An 18,351-nucleotide genomic window follows, 5' to 3' on the forward strand; every position below is an offset into this window, starting at 1 on the left:
TCAGAAATACAGATGTGGAGTAGATGTAGAGTTTGTTTTAAATTCTCATAAAAAAATCTGAACTAATCAAACAACACTTGTTGCTCTTTGTACGTGTTGATATAATATTCATATTTAATGGAGAGGAAAAAAACGTTTCCCTAAACTGCTTTATAATATTATAATTCAATGAAGAATAAAAATAGTTTTCCCTCCTCAACTGCGTTTCCTCCCTCCAGACAGCAGATGGCGACATGTGTCTTTCAGGCGATGTTTCTAGTGTGACGTATATTCTAGTGGACGGAACGCTTCTTCAACAACTGCAGCCACCTCGGTAGCTCGCTAGCCGACAAAGTCTGAACATTCAAGTTCTTAAGACAATTTCGTGGTTTAATTGCCACTGTGATTTAAACATAGTACTCCATTTTATGTAATATTTACGTTGTAAGTCAGCTAGCTGGCTGGTTAAGTTAGCACTAGTCTAGTCGCTAATGCTAACTAGCTATTATCTCCGACCATGAGTTCACTAAGCTACTCTCCTCCTGCTAAAGAAGCGGAGGTCTGTTGGACGGAGAAAGAAACTCTCGTGAAAGAGGAGGAGGAAGAGGAGGCTGTTTCAATACAAAAACAAGTAGAGGGTGAGGCTGTTACCGTGAAAGAAGAAGAGAAAGACGTTTCAGTGAAAGAAGAGAAAGACGCGTTCAGAGTGAAAGGAGGAGGATGTTACTGTGAAAGAAGAGGAGGAAGATGCAGTTTTTGGAGTGGAGGATGAAGTGAAAGAAGATGAAGACGTTTTTGGAATGAAGGATGAAGAGGGGGAGATTACTGTCACATTAGAGGAGGACGAAGAAGAGAAGACTGGAGAGCTGATTAACACCAGTAAATACAGTGAGTACTATCTAATAAAACAGGGACATTGATCTGATTAACACCAGTAAATACAGTGAGTACTATCTAATAAAACAGGGGCATTGATCTGATTAACACCAGTAAATACAGTGAGTACTATCTAATAAAACAGGGACATTGATCTGATTAACACCAGTAAATACAGTGAGTACTATCTAATAAAACAGGGACATTGATCTGATTAACACCAGTAAATACAGTGAGTACTATCTAATAAAACAGGGACATTGATCTGATTAACACCAGTAAATACAGTGAGTACTATCTAATAAAACAGGGACATTGATCTGATTAACACCAGTAAATACAGTGAGTACTATCTAATAAAACAGGGACATTGATCTGATTAACACCCGTGAATACAGTGAGTACTATCTTATAAAACAGGGACATTGATCTGATTAACACCAGTAAATACAGTGAGTACTATCTTATGAAACAGGGACATTGATCTGATTAACACCAGTAAATACAGTGAGTACTATCTTATAAAACAGGGACATTGATCTGATTAACACCAGTAAATACAGTGAGTACTATCTTATAAAACAGGGACATTGATCTGATTAACACCCGTGAATACAGTGAGTACTATCTTATAAAACAGGGACATTGATCTGTTTAACACCAGTAAATACAGTGAGTACTATCTTATAAAACAGGGACATTGATCTGTTTAACACCAGTAAATACAGTGAGTACTATCTTATAAAACAGGGACATTGATCTGATTAACACCCGTGAATACAGTGAGTACTATCTTATAAAACAGGGACATTGATCTGATTAACACCAGTAAATACAGTGAGTACTATCTAATAAAACAGGGACATTGATCTGATTAACACCAGTAAATACAGTGAGTACTATCTAATAAAACAGGGACATTGATCTGATTAACACCAGTAAATACAGTGAGTACTATCTAATAAAACAGGGACATTGATCTGATTAACACCAGTAAATACAGTGAGTACTATCTAATAAAACAGGGACATTGATCTGATTAACACCAGTAAATACAGTGAGTACTATCTAATAAAACAGGGACATTGATCTGATTAACACCAGTAAATACAGTGAGTACTATCTTATAAAACAGGGACATTGATCTGATTAACACCAGTAAATACAGTGAGTACTATCTAATAAAACAGGGACATTGATCTGATTAACACCAGTAAATACAGTGAGTACTATCTAATAAAACAGGGACATTGATCTGATTAACACCAGTAAATACAGTGAGTACTATCTAATAAAACAGGGACATTGATCTTTTATTATTATTTTTTTTTAAATCACCTTTATTTAACCAGGTAGGCAAGTTGAGAACAAGTTCTCATTTACAATTGCGACCTGGCCAAGATAAAGCAAAGCAGTTCGACAACATACAACAACACAGAGTTACACATGGAGTAAAACAAACATACAGTCAATAATACAGTAGAAAAATAAGTCTATATACAATGTGAGCAAATGAAGTGAAATAAGGGAGGTAAAGGCAAAAAAAGGCCATGGTGGCAAAATAAATACAATATAGCAAGTAAAACACTGGAATGGTAGATATGCAGTGGAAGAAAGTGCAAAGTAGAAATAATGGGGTGCAAAGGAGCTAAATATATAAATAGAGTAGGGGAAGAGGTAGTTGGGCTAAATTATAGATGGGCTATGTACAGGTGCAGTGATCTGTGAGCTGCTCTAACAGCTGGTGCTTAAAGCTAGTGAGGGAGATAAGTGTTTCCAGTTTTAGATATTTTTGTAGTTCGTTCCAGTCACTGGCAGCAGAGAACTGAAAGGAGAGGCGGCCGAAGGGGGAATTGGCTTTGGGGGTGACCAGAGATATACCTGCTGGAGCGCGTGCTACAGGTGGGTGCTGCTATGGTGACCAGTGAGCTGAGATAAGGGGGGACTTTACCTAGCAGGGTCTTGTAGATGACCTGGAGCCAGTGGGTTTGGCGACGAGTATGAAGCGAGGGCCAGCCAACGAGAGCGTACAGGTCGCAGTGGTGGGTAGTATATGGGGCTTTGGTGACAAATCGGATGGCACTGTGACAGACTGCATCCAATTTATTGAGTAGGGTATTGGAGGCTATTTTGTAAATGACATCGCCGAAGTCGAGGATCGGTAGGATGGGCAGTTTTATGAGGGTATGTTTGGCAGCATGAGTGAAGGATGCTATGTTGCGAAATAGGAAGCCAATTCTAGATTTAACTTTGGATTGGAGATGCTTATAGTGAGTCTGGAAGGAGAGTTTACAGTCTAACCAGACACCTAGGTATTTGTAGTTGTCCACATATTCTAAGTCAGAACCGTCCAGAGTAGTGATGCTGGACGGGCGGGCAGGTGCAGGCAGCGATCGTTTGAAGACCATGCATTTAGTTTTACTTGTATTTAAGAGCAGTTGGTGGCCACGGAAGGAGAGTTGTATGGCATTGAAGCTTGTCTGGAGGGTTGTTAACAAAGTGTCCAAAGAAGGGCCAGAAATATACAGAATGGTGTCGTCTGCGTAGAGGTGGATCAGAGACTCACCAGCAGCAAGAGCAACATCATTGATGTATACAGAGAAGAGAGTCGGCCCAAGAATTGAAACCTGTGGCACCCCCATAGAAACTGCCAGAGGTCCGGACCACAGGCCCTCCGATTTGACACACTGAACTCTATCAGAGAAGTAGTTGTTGAACCAGGCGAGGCAATCATTTGAGAAACCAATGCTGTTCAGTCTGCCAATAAGAATGTGGTAACTGACAGAGTCGAAAGCCTTGGCCAGGTCAATGAATACGGCTGCACAGTATTGTTTCTTATCGATGGCGGTTAAGATATCGTTTAGGACCTTGAGCGTCACTGAGGTGCACTTGCTGTTTGAGGTGAAGAAACATTTGTTTTGAGAAGCTCCACAACTCATTAGTGGTGGTGCATTAAGACAATCAGAAATACTATCAGACATCCACAAATGGGCACATTTATAGGCCTACATTTGCACACAGGCCAGGTAGACTAGTCCTACTTCTATATGCGTATTCAGGTGTGCGTCCTTACTCAACATTGACAGGAGTGTTTCAAACAAAAGACAATTAATAAATTGACAACGACGCATCTTGCGGGGTCAGGTCTGGGTGGTCTGCCAGGGGCCGTTTCATTTAGTATCCGTTTGGGTCGGCATTGAGGAATGATTGTATTTCCCCATAGTATGTTGTACCGAAGTTGAAAGGGAGTGTAACTTTATGACTATTGTTGGATTCGGGCTAAACTTTGAACATTGAGATATTAACCTGTTACATCTAGATGTTCCGCTACCCCCTCTCAATCAGAAAGATTTCTGGCTCCCAGGTGTCTTTTATACAGGTAACGAGCTGAGATTAGGAGCACACTCTTAACCTCTTACATCTAGACGTTCCGCTAGCGGAACACCTGCTCCAATATCCAATGATAGGGCGTGGCACGAATTACAAATTCCTCAAAAATCCGAAAACTTCCATTTTTCAAACATATGACTATTTTACACCATTTTAAAGACAAGACTCTCCTTTATCTAACCACACTGTCCGATTTCAAAAAGGCTTTACAACGAAAGCAAAACATTAGATTGTCAGGAGAGTACCCAGCCAGAAATAATCAGACACCCATTTTTCACCTGACCCCGCAAGATGCGTCAGTTTTGGCAATTTTAGCAAACACAGAAAGGGGCCTATATTGGAGACCAAAAGTCGTCTGGCACACTGCTTAGAGTTTCAACAACATGAATAACTTATTTCTAGCCTACAATCATCGATGTTACTACTAATGTGAAAACAAGACAAAATATGACTTCTTGCTCATTTTAAGACAAATGTCAAGTAATCATTACATTCATTACAGACGTCAATTGTTGTACAACATCATGGCTCCGCTGTTGGCATCACCTTTTACAGTGGATTACCGCTGTTGTGGGCCTTTAACCATCTGTCTGACTTTGTTGTTCACACAGGAGAGAGACGTGACTATCGTGGATCCTCTGGGGAGCCTCAACAACCTCATGATGCTGACAGAGGCAGAGAAGAGTCTCTCCACATCAGAACACCTCAAGAAACACCAGCGGAGAACCACAGGGAAAAGATCTCACCGCTGCTTTGACTGTGGGAAAAGATGCACCTCATCAGGCATTAAACTACACCGGAGAATTCACACAAGTGATAATTCTTACTGCTGCTCTGATTGTGGGAAATGTTTTAAATCTTCATCAGAACTAAAATACACCTGAGAAATCACACAAGAGAGAAACCTTACTTCTGCTCTGACTGTGGGAAGAGTTTTCCTCTGTCAACCAGCCTGATATCACACCAGAGAACACACACAAGAGAGAGAACTTACAGTTGTGATCAATGTGGGAGGAGTTTTCCTATTTTAATCGCCCTGATATCACACCAGAGAACACACACAGGAAAGAAACCATGTAGCTGTGATGAATGTGGGAAGAGTTTTGCTTCACCTGGCGGCCTGACAGCACACCAGAGAACACACACAGGAGAGAAACCTTTTGGCTGTAATCAATGTGGGAAGAGTTTTACTCTGCTAAGCAGCCTGATATACCACCAGAAAACACACACGGTAGAGAAACCTTATAGCTGTGCTCAATGTGGGAAGAGTTTTACTTGTTCTAGCATGCTGACTAGACACCATAGAACACACACAGGAGAGAAACCTTATAGCTGTAATCAATGTGAGAAGAGATACTCTAGTAAAAGATCTCTGATTAAACATCAGAAAATACATGGAGTTGTTTCATGATATCAATGAATTAATGTCACAATGTAGAATGTTTAAACATTGTAGAAGGAGTATTTTAATGATGTCACAATGTAGAACCCTAAACGTTTGTCCCCTGTTCTATTGATTTCAACATGATATGGATATTAGCCTCAGGGGGAAAATCCAGGCTCTGAAATGGAAGAGTTACTATTTATGAGATTTAACAAAAAGTGACTAACACAAAAAGAGTTCTGTTACACTTACCATATTGGTGACCCACTTGAATCAAAATGCAACACTTCAAAAGGTAGCTAGCTGTTTTCTACAAATTGTCCTCTGACCAGGGATGTACACATTATTCCCAGATTCCGTGTGGTTTTTGAGCTGTTAGTTTTAACAGGACGTGCAACCTCATCTCCCTCTCTCACAATTGATCTCATCGTGATATCGATGAGTGATGACAAATGTGTTGCATTCCTTTGTTTAGCGATCCCTACATTTAAATGCATCACTCCAAAATGTAGCTGACTGTCTTCTGTAGGTTGTCCTCTAACCAGTGAGGTAAAATATATCTCCATTTCCATGTGTTTTTTTATTTGTGTTAGTTTCAACAACATGTACAACCTGATTTCCCCCCTGACGATATCAGTGATTTATTGCTACTTGTCAAAAAAATACAAGTAATATGATTATTGTGGCAGATGTTTGTGTATATAGCACATTATATGTTTAGTTTTTCAATATATCACAAACTGTTTCTGCGTATTTGTTATTGAAAACTGTGTTTTGACATTGGGGCTATCCCATCTAGCAAAATGTCTTTGAAAAGAAGCCTATGCCCGATGTCCTATATTCGTTCGGTTGTAGTTAAATTACTTGAAAACAACTTAATTTCAACGTACTTCCAAGTAGCCTAGTGGTTAGAGCGTTGAGCCAGTAACCAAAAAGTTGCTGGATCGAATCCCCGAGCTGACAAGGTAAAAATATGTTGAACCCACTGTTCCTAGGCCGTCATTGTCGATAATAATTTGTTCTTAACTGACTTGCCTAATTAAATAAAGGTTAAATGAAAAGTGGACGAGAGTTCTAGAAGCTAGTGATTTTTCGGATTCTATAAAGAATAAAATGAAATAAATAATACTATTGTATATTATTATTTAGAAATACGTGTTTTTTTCTTGTTTTTAATTGTTGACAGCATTGTAGTTGATTATAATGTGAAATGGAAGTTGTTTTCTGTTGGTGGTGAGCAAACTTTTCCAACAAAAATATAGGATATATTTGTTGTCTTAAAGGGGAAGGTGTTACAGGCTTTGGTTTTTCCATTTATGTTTTGAGGTTGAACTTTAGCTCGTTAGCACGTCTAGCTCGTTAGCACGTCTAGCTCGTTAGCACGTCTAGCTCGTTAGCACGTCTAGCCCGTTAGCACGTCTAGCTCGTTAGCACGTCTAGCTCGTTAGCACGTCTAGCTCGTTAGCCCGTCTAGCTCGTTAGCACGTAGGACGCACTGATTGGTGTCACCTCGTTAGTCAGTATGTGTTACACCTGTGCTGGCTTGTCCATCTCGTTAGTGGGAAGGTGTTTCACCTGAGCTGGTCCAGGTTCTATTTAAGAGTGTCTGGCCCAGTGCTCCAGTTGTCTTGATACATGTGGAGAGTCAACACCTTTAGTTGCTCCACCTTTTTGGTTTACTTCCTGTCTTTAAGTTTGGTGTGGGTTTTTCTTTTGTTTTCCTCTTCTTGGGCAGATTTAGTGGGTCTCATGGTGGGTGTCTTTTATGTCCCAGTTGTTGTTACTAGTCAACTTTCAGTGGACACTGAGAGCAAAACTGCAAGATTATGTTATAATACTTTTATTGCATCAAATGGTTGTTTTATGCAACAGAATAGAGGGTTCTTAGAACTATTGTGTCTGTGTGTTCTACTGAGGATGGGCCTCTGGGAGAAAACACTGACAGGAGATTTACAATGTCTTTTGGGTGATAAAACCTAAAGAGACCGCATTCCAGAGCACGAGTTAATGTTTCTGTTCGATATGGTACCAGGGAGAGATGACCCCAGGGCCAGACCCTGGTCTCTACACAAAGAGTACTGTTTCTACAGCAGATACTGTCTGCTGAGAATTATAAGTATCTTTCATACAAATCTTAACCTTGTGACCCGTTCTATACATCTGTTGTTGGTCATGTAGGTTGAAAGGGGTGTATCTTGGCTGTAAAAGACCTTTGTACTTTTGTCTCGGGGCTCTCAACGAATCATCTGGGGGTGATTCATCTCTCAACGAATCATCTGGTGGTGATTCATCTCTCAATGAATCATCTGGGGGTGATTTGTCGACCAGCCATCATTTTCGTAGAACACTCAATTGATTCACTTTATATGTGTGTTGTATTGACCTGCTCCCGTATTAATAAGTGAATAAAGATTTAGTTTTAGAATAACGCTGACTTGTGTGATAAGTTTGTTTCCTCAATTGATATTAAAGAAATTAACCTCCACATTTGGCGATGGGGATGTGAATCTTGACCTGACTCCTGATGACCTGGGTCAATGACCTGACTCCTGACGACCTGGGTAAATGACCTGGCTCCTGATGACCTGGGTAAATGACCTGGCTCCTGATGACCTGGGTAAATGACCTGGCTCCTGATGACCTGGGTAAATGACCTGACTCCTGACGACCTGGGTAAATGACCTGACTCCTGATGACCTGGGTAAATGACCTGGCTCCTGACGACCTGGGTAAATTACCTGGCTCCTGATGACCTGGATAAATGACCTGACTCCTGACGACCTGGGTAAATGACCTGACTCCTGACGACCTGGGTAAATGACCTGACTCCTGATGACCTGGGTAAATGACCTGATGACCTGGGTAAATGACCTGGCTCCTGATGACCTGGGTAAATGACCTGACGACCTGGGTAAATGACCTGACTCCTGATGACCTGGGTAAATGGTGCACGAGGGATCCCTCTAACTTGGGATCTCAGGGAGACTTCGGGAACGGAGCAGATGAACCCACCTTTGATCTGAGTGGATACCACAACTCAAACCTAATTTTTAAAAAAGAATGAGGTGAGCGAAACACGCAAAGTGGAGATTTTAGAAAATCCTCGTAGGCTCTGTGTGTATTCCTGTGTGGAGGTGTGAACTGGATGAAAACTAGAATCTGTGTTTACTAGTTAAGACCATTTATGATATAGTATAAGATAGTAAGGTGCACCTGTAATTGTTTTAAACCTGGACCCCATTTTAGAAGTATTGAGAGATGTAAATGTATGACTTACATTATCCTAGGAACTAACCATGAGATAGAAATGTGAAAATATTCCTGCAGGTTAAAATATTGTTGAAAAACAACTAATTGATTAGGTATGTTTGGGAATAGCATTGTGTGACTGTGATATGAGAGTTGTGTGACTGTGATAGAGTTGTGTGACTGGTATGAGAGTTGTGTGACTGTGATATGAGAGTTGTGACTGTGATATGAGAGTTGTGTGACTGTGATATGAGAGTTGTGTGACTGTGATATGAGAGTTGTGTGACTGTGATATGAGAGTTGTGTGACTGTGATATGCGAGTTGTGTGACTGTGATATGAGAGTTGTGTGACTGTGATATGAGAGTTGTGTGACTGTGATATGAGAGTTGTGTGACTGTGATATGAGAGTTGTGTGACTGTGATATGGGAGTTGTGTGACTGATATGAGAGTTGTGTGACTGTGATATGAGTCTTAATCTGACGTTTGGATAGTAACATAGAAATATGCTGAATCAGATGATTGAAATGTGGATAATAAGCGGGATGATATTTTAGAAAGCAGCGGAAGGTCTATAGTTCCTGGGAGGCTTGATTTTGCCGTGGTCTCTGGGAGGTTAGAGAACCGTTGAGGATCCCATGGTCATTGTCCGGGAAACAAAAGTTAATTTTTTGTTCTGCTGGGAGTATGTTTGGAGAGTCCTTGAAAAAGCAAATGGAATGGTTGTTGTGAGTACCTGAGAATTTCTTACGTTTTATATGGATTCTGTGAATATATGAAAATATGATGAATTGTATGCGTGTATAATGATTACTAGAGATTTGATGAAGTAATACTGGGAATATAATTAGATTCAATTTAAACAATCCATATGTAGACGAACGTAGGTTTTGAGTTGGTATCTTTAATGGATCATTTGATAAAGATGAGTTTTAAGCATTATTAAACTGTCTACAAAGTCTGGGCAGTTGTCTCAGAAACTGATGGGAGTGTGTCCACTTTAGGTTAAGTTACCCTAACGATGTAACTATAAAACGCTTATTGGATTTTCTCCATCCAGGTACTACATTTGAAATAAAACTGCCCTTAAGGCCTGTGGGGGGGTTCTTCCCAGTATGAGAGGAGTTGCTAGATTTATTGAATAAACCTTTTTCCATAAAGTTAGAGTGAACCAAGGTGGCTGACTAGCTGTTGATGCTGAACAAGCGTCCTGTCCACTAGATTATACGTCACAGTGGCAGAATCACCTGAAAGACGCACATCGCCATCTGCTGACTGGAGTTGGTATCGCAGTTGAGAAAATACTTTCAGACAAAAAGCTCAAAAGCGACTGCCACTAAAAACCAACGACTCCCTTTGAAAACGGATGATGTGGCATCATAAACATTTATTATAGTGTAAAAATGTACTACAAGTGTAGACAAATAGAATAACTTTGGTCATACCTACTCAGCACGTGACGTCCAAGGACGTCGAATTATGGTCGATATCAGGTCTGTCTGTTGTGGCCGCTATTTCACCCCAAATTGGTTTATACATGTATAACTATGTAAATGTCTCTCGGACCAGGTGACTTTTATCAATATACACTCTAAAAAGTAAAGGTTCCTGGAGTATCCTGTAGGGGTTCTTCAAATTGAAACTGTGGGGGAACCCCTAAAAGTTATTTGAAGAACCTTTTGTGGGAACCTCTAAGTTCTTTGAAGAACCCCTTATCATGGTTCCTCAAATAACCTTTTGGGGTTAATTTTTTTAACTCCCTGTCCACCCTCCCTCCATTATAAAAACACATTTTAATATTAATAATAACAATATTGACAGTATTGATTTAAATAATTCATTGTTTATTTAGTGCCACCACAAATATGAATTAATATTTACAAAACAATTTACCAAACAAAACAAATTACAATATTGCAACAATAATAATGATGTACAATAAAAACAACATTAAAAATGATTCACAGGTCAACTAACAACATTGTAGACTTGATGCTAAATACAGATTTTTCAGCTTTAGTGTGTATATCATATCCACTTAGTTATGTTAGGAAGTTTTCCATCTTTATGACCGGCCCTGGTAACTTCACCCCAACTTCTCTGATCCCCAGAACAAAGTCACTTAACAACATAAGTGTTTTTCTGACATTTTTGGGAAATTTAAGGGAAAATAAAAATCCAGTCGTAGCAGAGCCCCAAGTCCCATGGGGGACGTCCTCGAGGGCCTGGATGTTCTCCCCATCAAAGGCCAGCGGGATTTCACTCTCATGGTGGAATGGATTTCCACCGATGTGCAGTAAAGGAGTGAAGAGCGGTGAAATCTGTGTCAACAAAAGTAAGAAAAGATTAATACACAAACAATTAACAAAGAACATAACAAATGTTCAGCTGTAGTTTTATATCAGCATGCACACCTATGTTTATAAAGAAACAGATGATTGGTGCATAGACATACCTTGTCACGGACATAAAGGCCACTCGGGTCCTCATTGAAGAGGTAGGGCAAGAGCAGAATCGCTGCTGTGGTCTCCAGTCCTAGTAAAGTAAAGCAATGATCTTACTACACTTGCTAATTTTATTACAAAATACATTAGAGAAAGGGAAGGAATAAGAGCAGATATACCTCTTCTGTATTGTCCTTCAGGGACTGTCAAAATAGCAGGATGATGTCCTCACCCCTGCCTCGCCTCTCTACCTCTGATAGTCCTTGAATTATCTTTTTGTCTATATCCATTCCATGGACTTGATTCATTTCTGAGAAGATCTGAAAAGATCATTTGCACACATTTGTACGCTAATAGATTTCAGTTTGTATTGACTGCTATGTAGGTTAAATGTACACTTCAAATGCAGCTGTCCTACATCATATCTGTACCTTCTTCTTAATCCCAATTGCATTGTGTCCATGTTCTGTCCTATAAGAATTTCAAAGGAAGAGAAAATGTGTCAAAGAATAGTCTTTAAAAAACATATATATATATATTATGGAGGCTGAGACCCTCCTGTCTCAGCCTCCAGTATTTATGCTGCAGTAGTTTGTGTCGGGGCGCTAGGGTCAGTCTGTTACATCTGGAGTATTTCTCTTGTCTTATCCGGTGTCCTGTGTGAATTTAAATATGCTCTCTCTAATTCTCTCTTTCTTTCTTTCTCTCGGAGGACCTGAGCCCTAGGACCATGCCTCGGGACAACCTGGCATGATGACTCCTTGCTGTCCCCAGTCCACCTGGCCATGCTGCTGCTCCAGTTTCAACTGTTCTTCCTGCAGCTACGGAACCCTGACCTGTTCACCGGACGTGCTTGTTGCACCCTCGACAACTACTATGATTTTTATTATTTGACCATGCTGGTCATTTATGAACATTTTAACATCTTGACCATGTTCTGTTATAATATCCACCCGGCACAGCCAGAAGAGGACTGGCCACCCCTCATAGCCTGGTTCCTCTCTAGGTTTCTTCCTAGGTTTTGGCCTTTCTAGGGAGTTTTTCCTAGGGAGTTTTTCCTAGCCACCGTGCTTCTTTCACATGCATTGCTTGCTGTTTGGGGTTTTCGGCTGGGTTTCTGTACAGCACTTTGAGATATCAGCTGCTGTACGAAGGGCTATATAAATACATTTGATTTGAAAATAAATTTGATTTATTAAATAAATGTTGAAAGATAAATGACATCGACATACAATGTAAAATAGAAGAACATATTGGAGAAAGCACTAGCCAATACAGTACTGCCATACAGTAACAGTACTGCCATACAGGCATAATATCACATTTCAAGATATCTTTGTACACAAATTGTTCAATATTTTATCAGGCTGACTTGAAAGATTATACGCAACATTTTGCTGCGTGGCAATACTGTGTTTGGATTCTGAAGGGCATTTATACAAAAGAGGTAGTCTAGACACTGTATTAATACCATTATGCATTTGAATCCCATCTACAGCTACCATCTAAGATATTAATTTCCCTCCACAAGGGGGCGGACATGTAACGTTTCCAAAATGGGATAGTATTGTACATGTAACGTTTCCAAAATGGGATAGTATTGTACATGTAACGTTTCCAAAATGGGATAGTATTGTACATGTAACGTTATACCCCCTTGTGAGTTAATAGTATTGCATGCTGTAGCAGGCTATATAAAGAGGAAGACCTCCATTGACGATTCAGTTCGTTGTAACATCTGGTCTGGACAGGTCACCGTCCTTAGTTAGTTAGTTAGTTAGTTAGTTAACAAAGCTAACGTTAGCTAGTTCATTATCACAAAAGTGAGAACTGCTCTAGATTGGAAACTTACGTTAATGAGTGTAAAGCCATATTGTCTTTATGGAAACGATATACAATATATGGTAAAGAATATAGTTGAGGAAATAATCCAAACCTAGTTGTGCCTAGTTAGGACATAACGTTAGCTAGCTAGCTAACGGTACTGTACTGTAGCTCATACAATGCCGACGGTCAAACCCGGCTTTATAATATTTACGTTCATTAACTATAGTAACGTTATGGAAGCTATTCACAGAAAACCATCATTGTCTTCGTTATTCATTGTTAGTATGTTATATTATTATATAAATTATTTCGAGACATATTCAGAGCCAAACATCAACCCAACTTAACCTTTTTAACTGTTGTCGCATCCAAACTTGTCACCATCGTTTTCAGTTGTAATTCCGAAGTTCAAGTCAGCTGCTGCTGCTCCAATACAGTATGAGGTGAGACGGTGAACCGGGCAGTCAGCTGCTGCTGCTCCAATACAGTATGAGGTGAGACGGTGAACTGATGTTGAACTGGGCAGTCAGCTGCTGCTGCTCCAATACAGTATGAGGTGAGACGGTGAACTGATGTTGAACTGGGCAGTCAGCTGCTGCTGTTCCAATACAGTATGAGGTGAGACGGTGAACTGATGTTGAACTGGGCAGTCAGCTGCTGCTGCTCCAATACAGTATGAGGTGAGACGGTGAACTGATGTTGACTCATAATGATTAAGTTAATTAAAATGAATTAGTGAAACTATAAAAAAAATAGTATTTGTCATATTAAATATATTACTCTGTTGTTATCAGATAGAAACATGATGGAATATTGTACATCATATTAGCATCAACATACATTATTGTTTCATACAATTTCACATAATAAGGATATTTAATATTTTCAAGTTCAGAAGTCAGAACCCATCACCTGCTATGTAAAAGAGACAGAATAATGCACAATGGTCAATGATATCTGGGATCCTTGGTACATCCCTACCCTAAACCCTAACCTTAACCCCTACCTTAACCATTTTAAATGTCAACTTCAACGGGTTAGGGACGTCCCAAGGATGTATCTCTACCTGAAAATACATGATCTAAGTGATTGATAGTTGGTATTCAGCAGTCATAAAGCCTTATTTAATTTAATGAACTACTAAAATAGTGATTTTGTCAGACAGCATAGACAGCAGCTCTACACTTTATTGACTGACTGATCCATTCATCCTTCCATCCCTCCTCAGCCTTCCTCTCCTCTGAAGACCCAGTGAGGGTGGAGCTCAGTCAGAGAGCTGTTGAGGGACTGGTTAGGAAGATCACTTCTACAGCCAGAGAGGTGAGAGGTCACACATGGTTTAGATGGTAAATATTTATGTCCCCTTAGTGGTTCATCACGTCAGCTAAAGGGAATATGTTCCATCATCTATGTTTATTTACATTAGTGCAAATTGTCCACTGATATGGGTGTAATTTCTCACCCCTTTTGGCTGTATGAAAGTTAATTTCCCCTCAGGCACACACATTTCATTCTTTGTTATTACCCGAGCCACTGCCTGTTCAGCCTGCTATCATCCAGAAGGCGAGGTCAGTACAGGTGCATCAAAGCTGGAACTGAAAGACTGAAAAACAGCTTCTATCTCCAGGCCATCAGACTGCTAAACAGCTTCTATCTCCAGGCCATCAGACTGCTAAACAGCTTCTATCTCCAGGCCATCAGACTGTTAAACAGCTTCTATCTCCAGGCCATCAGACTGATAAACAGCTTCTATCTCCAGGCCATCAGACTGTTAAACAGCTTCTATCTCCAGACCATCAGACTGATAAACAGCTTCTATCTCCAGGCCATCAGACTGTTAAACAGCTTCTATCTCCAGACCATCAGACTGATAAACAGCTTCTATCTCCAGGCCATCAGACTGTTAAACAGCTTCTATCTCCAGACCATCAGACTGTTAAACAGCTTCTATCTCCAGACCATCAGACTGTTAAACAGCTTCTATCTCCAGGCCATCAGACTGTTAAACAGCTTCTATCTCCAGGCCATCAGACTGGTAAACAGGCATCATGAAATCATTGGCCCTTTAATAATGTTTGCTCATTTAGCAGCTCATCTGAGTTAGCCTGCACTGTAGCTAGTTAGCTAATAATACATCGGTTTTTTTTACATTTTCAAAATCTATTTACTTACTTACTTGAATAGATTCTTCCAGCCATGTGGACAACTGGAAACAGGGCAGTAAAGTTTGTCACCAGAGCGTTTTAGAGGATATTACTATTGAACTATGTACCCATTTAAGAACCAGACCTTCATACAAACTTGCTCTGCTGAATTCTTGACGGAGTCACAATGGGCGGCCTAAGAGGCATCTAGTCCATCTGCTGACTGGACGCAGTTCAGTAAAATGTACATTTTATCTTCAGACAACAAGTTAAAGGGGTCAAATACTTATTTCACTCATTAAAATGCAAATCAATTTATAACATTTTTGACATGCGTTTTTCAGGATTTTTTGTTGTTGTTATTCTGTCTCTCACTGTTCAAATAAACCATTAAAATGATAGACTGATCATTTCTTTGTCAGTGAAAGTGTAAGTGGGCAAACGTACAAAATCAAATACTTTTCCCCCCCACTGTATCTCAGTCTATGCTGCTCTAGTAGTACTATACTAGTTAATAAATGGAACACTAGTCACTTTAATAATGTTTGCATATCATTTCTCATCTCATATGTATAAACTGTATCTCAGTCTATGCTGCTCTGACATTGTTTATCCATATATTTATATATTCCTAATTCCATTCCTTTACTTAGATATAGGTGTATTAGGTATTTGTTGTGAAATTGTTAGATATTAATTGTTAGATATTACTGCACTGTGGGAACTAGAAGGACAAGCATTTCACTACACCTGCAATAACATCTGCTGAACACCTGTATGTGACCAACAACATTTGATTTATTATGAAGGTAATTTGTGTCAAATGTACTTTTCCCCTCATTCACCCCACCTCTTTACATTGCTTATGCATATTCAGTGGCCTGACTGCGTCCAGACTATGTCAAAGGCCCATCCTGGTAGATCTGAACCTAATGCAGCTTGGAGTGATCAGATGACAGAAGTCACATTTAGGTGCCAGGTGTAACTGAGGCTGTAGATGCTACATATCCATTACTTTGAGTGTTGTATATAATATGACTAAATGTGTTTCTGTGTTGCAGGGGCAGTCAATAAATGGAACAGCAAGGCCACAGAACATGACATAAGCAGAGCTGTGGGAGACCACCTCAAGCCCCTGGTAGAGCCGGGGGTGGTGTTTACCACTCCACCACACCTTCAGCAGGCTGGAAAAGTGGGATTGATACAGTTTTTCATACTAAGGTGGACCAATAGTTTGTTGATTGGTCAGTCATTGGGTAAATTTGTTTTACAATGTGTTCAAATCAAATCAAGCTTTATTTATACAGCACATGTCAGACATGGATGCAACACAATGGCTTCACAGGAAAAAACTATGAAAATAATCAGAAATATTTAGTACACAAATATGAGGATAAAAAACAATAACAACTGAAAGACTAATGAGCATTGTAAGGAAATGCCATTGATTAAAATATCAACAATATGATGCAATATCCAACCCAAAATATAACTTGTTTTTTAGGAGGGGCTCTGAAAGACACTATGGGGGTGTCCACTGGAAGTTGACTAGTAACAACAACTGGGACCTAAAAGACACCCACCATGAGACCCACTAAATCTGCCCAAGAAGAGGCAAACAAAAGAAAAACCCACACCAAACTTAAAGACAGGAAGCAAACCAAAAAGGTGGAGCAACTAAAGGTGTTGACTCTCCACATGTATCAAGACAACTGGAGCACTGGGCCAGACACTCTTAAATAGAACCTGGACCAGCTCAGGTGAAACACCTTCCCACTAACGAGATGGACAAGCCAGCACAGGTGTAACACATACTGACTAACCAGGCGACACCAATATGTACCCAAGACACATTTCAGTTGAATGCATTCAGTTGTACAATCAATCAATCAATCAATCAAATCAAATGTATTTATAAAGCCCTTCTTACATCAGCTGATATCTCAAAGTGCTGTACAGAAACCCAGCCTAAAACCCCAAACAGCAAGCAATGCAGGTGTAGAAGAACGGTGGCTAGGAAAAACTCCCTAGAAAGGCCAAAACCTAGGAAGAAACCTAGAGAGGAACCAGGCTATGAGGGGTGGCCAGTCCTCTTCTGGCTGTGCCGGGTGGAGATTAGAACAGAACATGGCCAAGATGTTCAAATGTTCATAGATGACCAGCAGGGTCAAATAATAATAATCACAGTGGTTGTCGAGGGTGCAACAGGTCAGCACCTCAGGAGTAAATGTCAGTTGGCTTTTCATAGCCGATCATTCAGAGTATCTCTACAACTTCCATTTCACTTAATCATCTACAATGCTTCACCTTCTACAATATAAACATGGTGTCTACTGGATGTCAACAATTAAAAACAAGAAAAAACACGTATTTCTAAATAATAATATACAATCAACAAATAAAAACAAGAAAACAAAATAATAATTATTTATTACACGTATAATTTTTTTATCCTTTTTCTTTCTATAGAATCCTACAATTCTAGCTTCTAGAACTCTCGTCTTCCTAAAACTCACTAGCTTCTAGAACTCTCGTCTTCCTAAAACTCACTAGCTTCTAGAACTCTCTTCCTAAAACTCACTAGCTTCTAGAACTCTCGTCTTCCTAAAACTCACTAGCTTCTAGAACTCTCCTCTTCCTAAAACTCACTAGCTTCTAGAACTCTCGTCTTCCTAAAACTCACTAGCTTCTAGAACTCTCGTCTTCCTAAAACCCACTAGCTTCTAGAACTCTCGTCCACTTGGAACGAGCCCAAACAAAACTCATCTCCAATACGGAAAAACGTGCAGTCAAAATAAATTGGGATCCATGGCAACGCAATGGCTAAACACAAAACATTTTTGACTGCCCAGCCTTGAGACAATCAGCTACCAAGTTGCCCTTAAAACGGACATGTCTGATTTCAAGAGGAAACTCTGGCAATATCCGTAGTAACTTTCCACCTCAGCTTCTCTCGCTTTTCAGGGTTCACTAGATAGGCATGTTGTTGGATCGGGGCCCAGTCCCCAATGTCATGCTCTAGTACATTTGGGTTGGCACATCTGAGAATGAACACAGA

The 18,351-nt window shown here is 39.9% G+C and overlaps 1 protein-coding gene across 1 annotated transcript in view; it reads left to right on the forward strand.

Annotated features, from left to right (window-relative positions):
* The first annotated feature begins 293 nt into the window (after positions 1–293).
* The window catches only part of LOC145876363 (uncharacterized), a 59,234-nt gene continuing 41,176 nt past the window's right edge, over positions 294–18,351 (forward strand). The window contains exon 1 of the transcript XR_014391514.1: positions 294–867. The gene's annotated coding sequence lies outside the window, so the exon portion shown is untranslated. The remainder of the gene's footprint in view (positions 868–18,351) is intronic.

This window comes from Salmo salar, unplaced genomic scaffold, assembly GCF_965601325.2.
Source record: "Salmo salar unplaced genomic scaffold, fSalSal1 ptg000578l, whole genome shotgun sequence".
Lineage (NCBI taxonomy): Eukaryota > Metazoa > Chordata > Actinopteri > Salmoniformes > Salmonidae > Salmo > Salmo salar.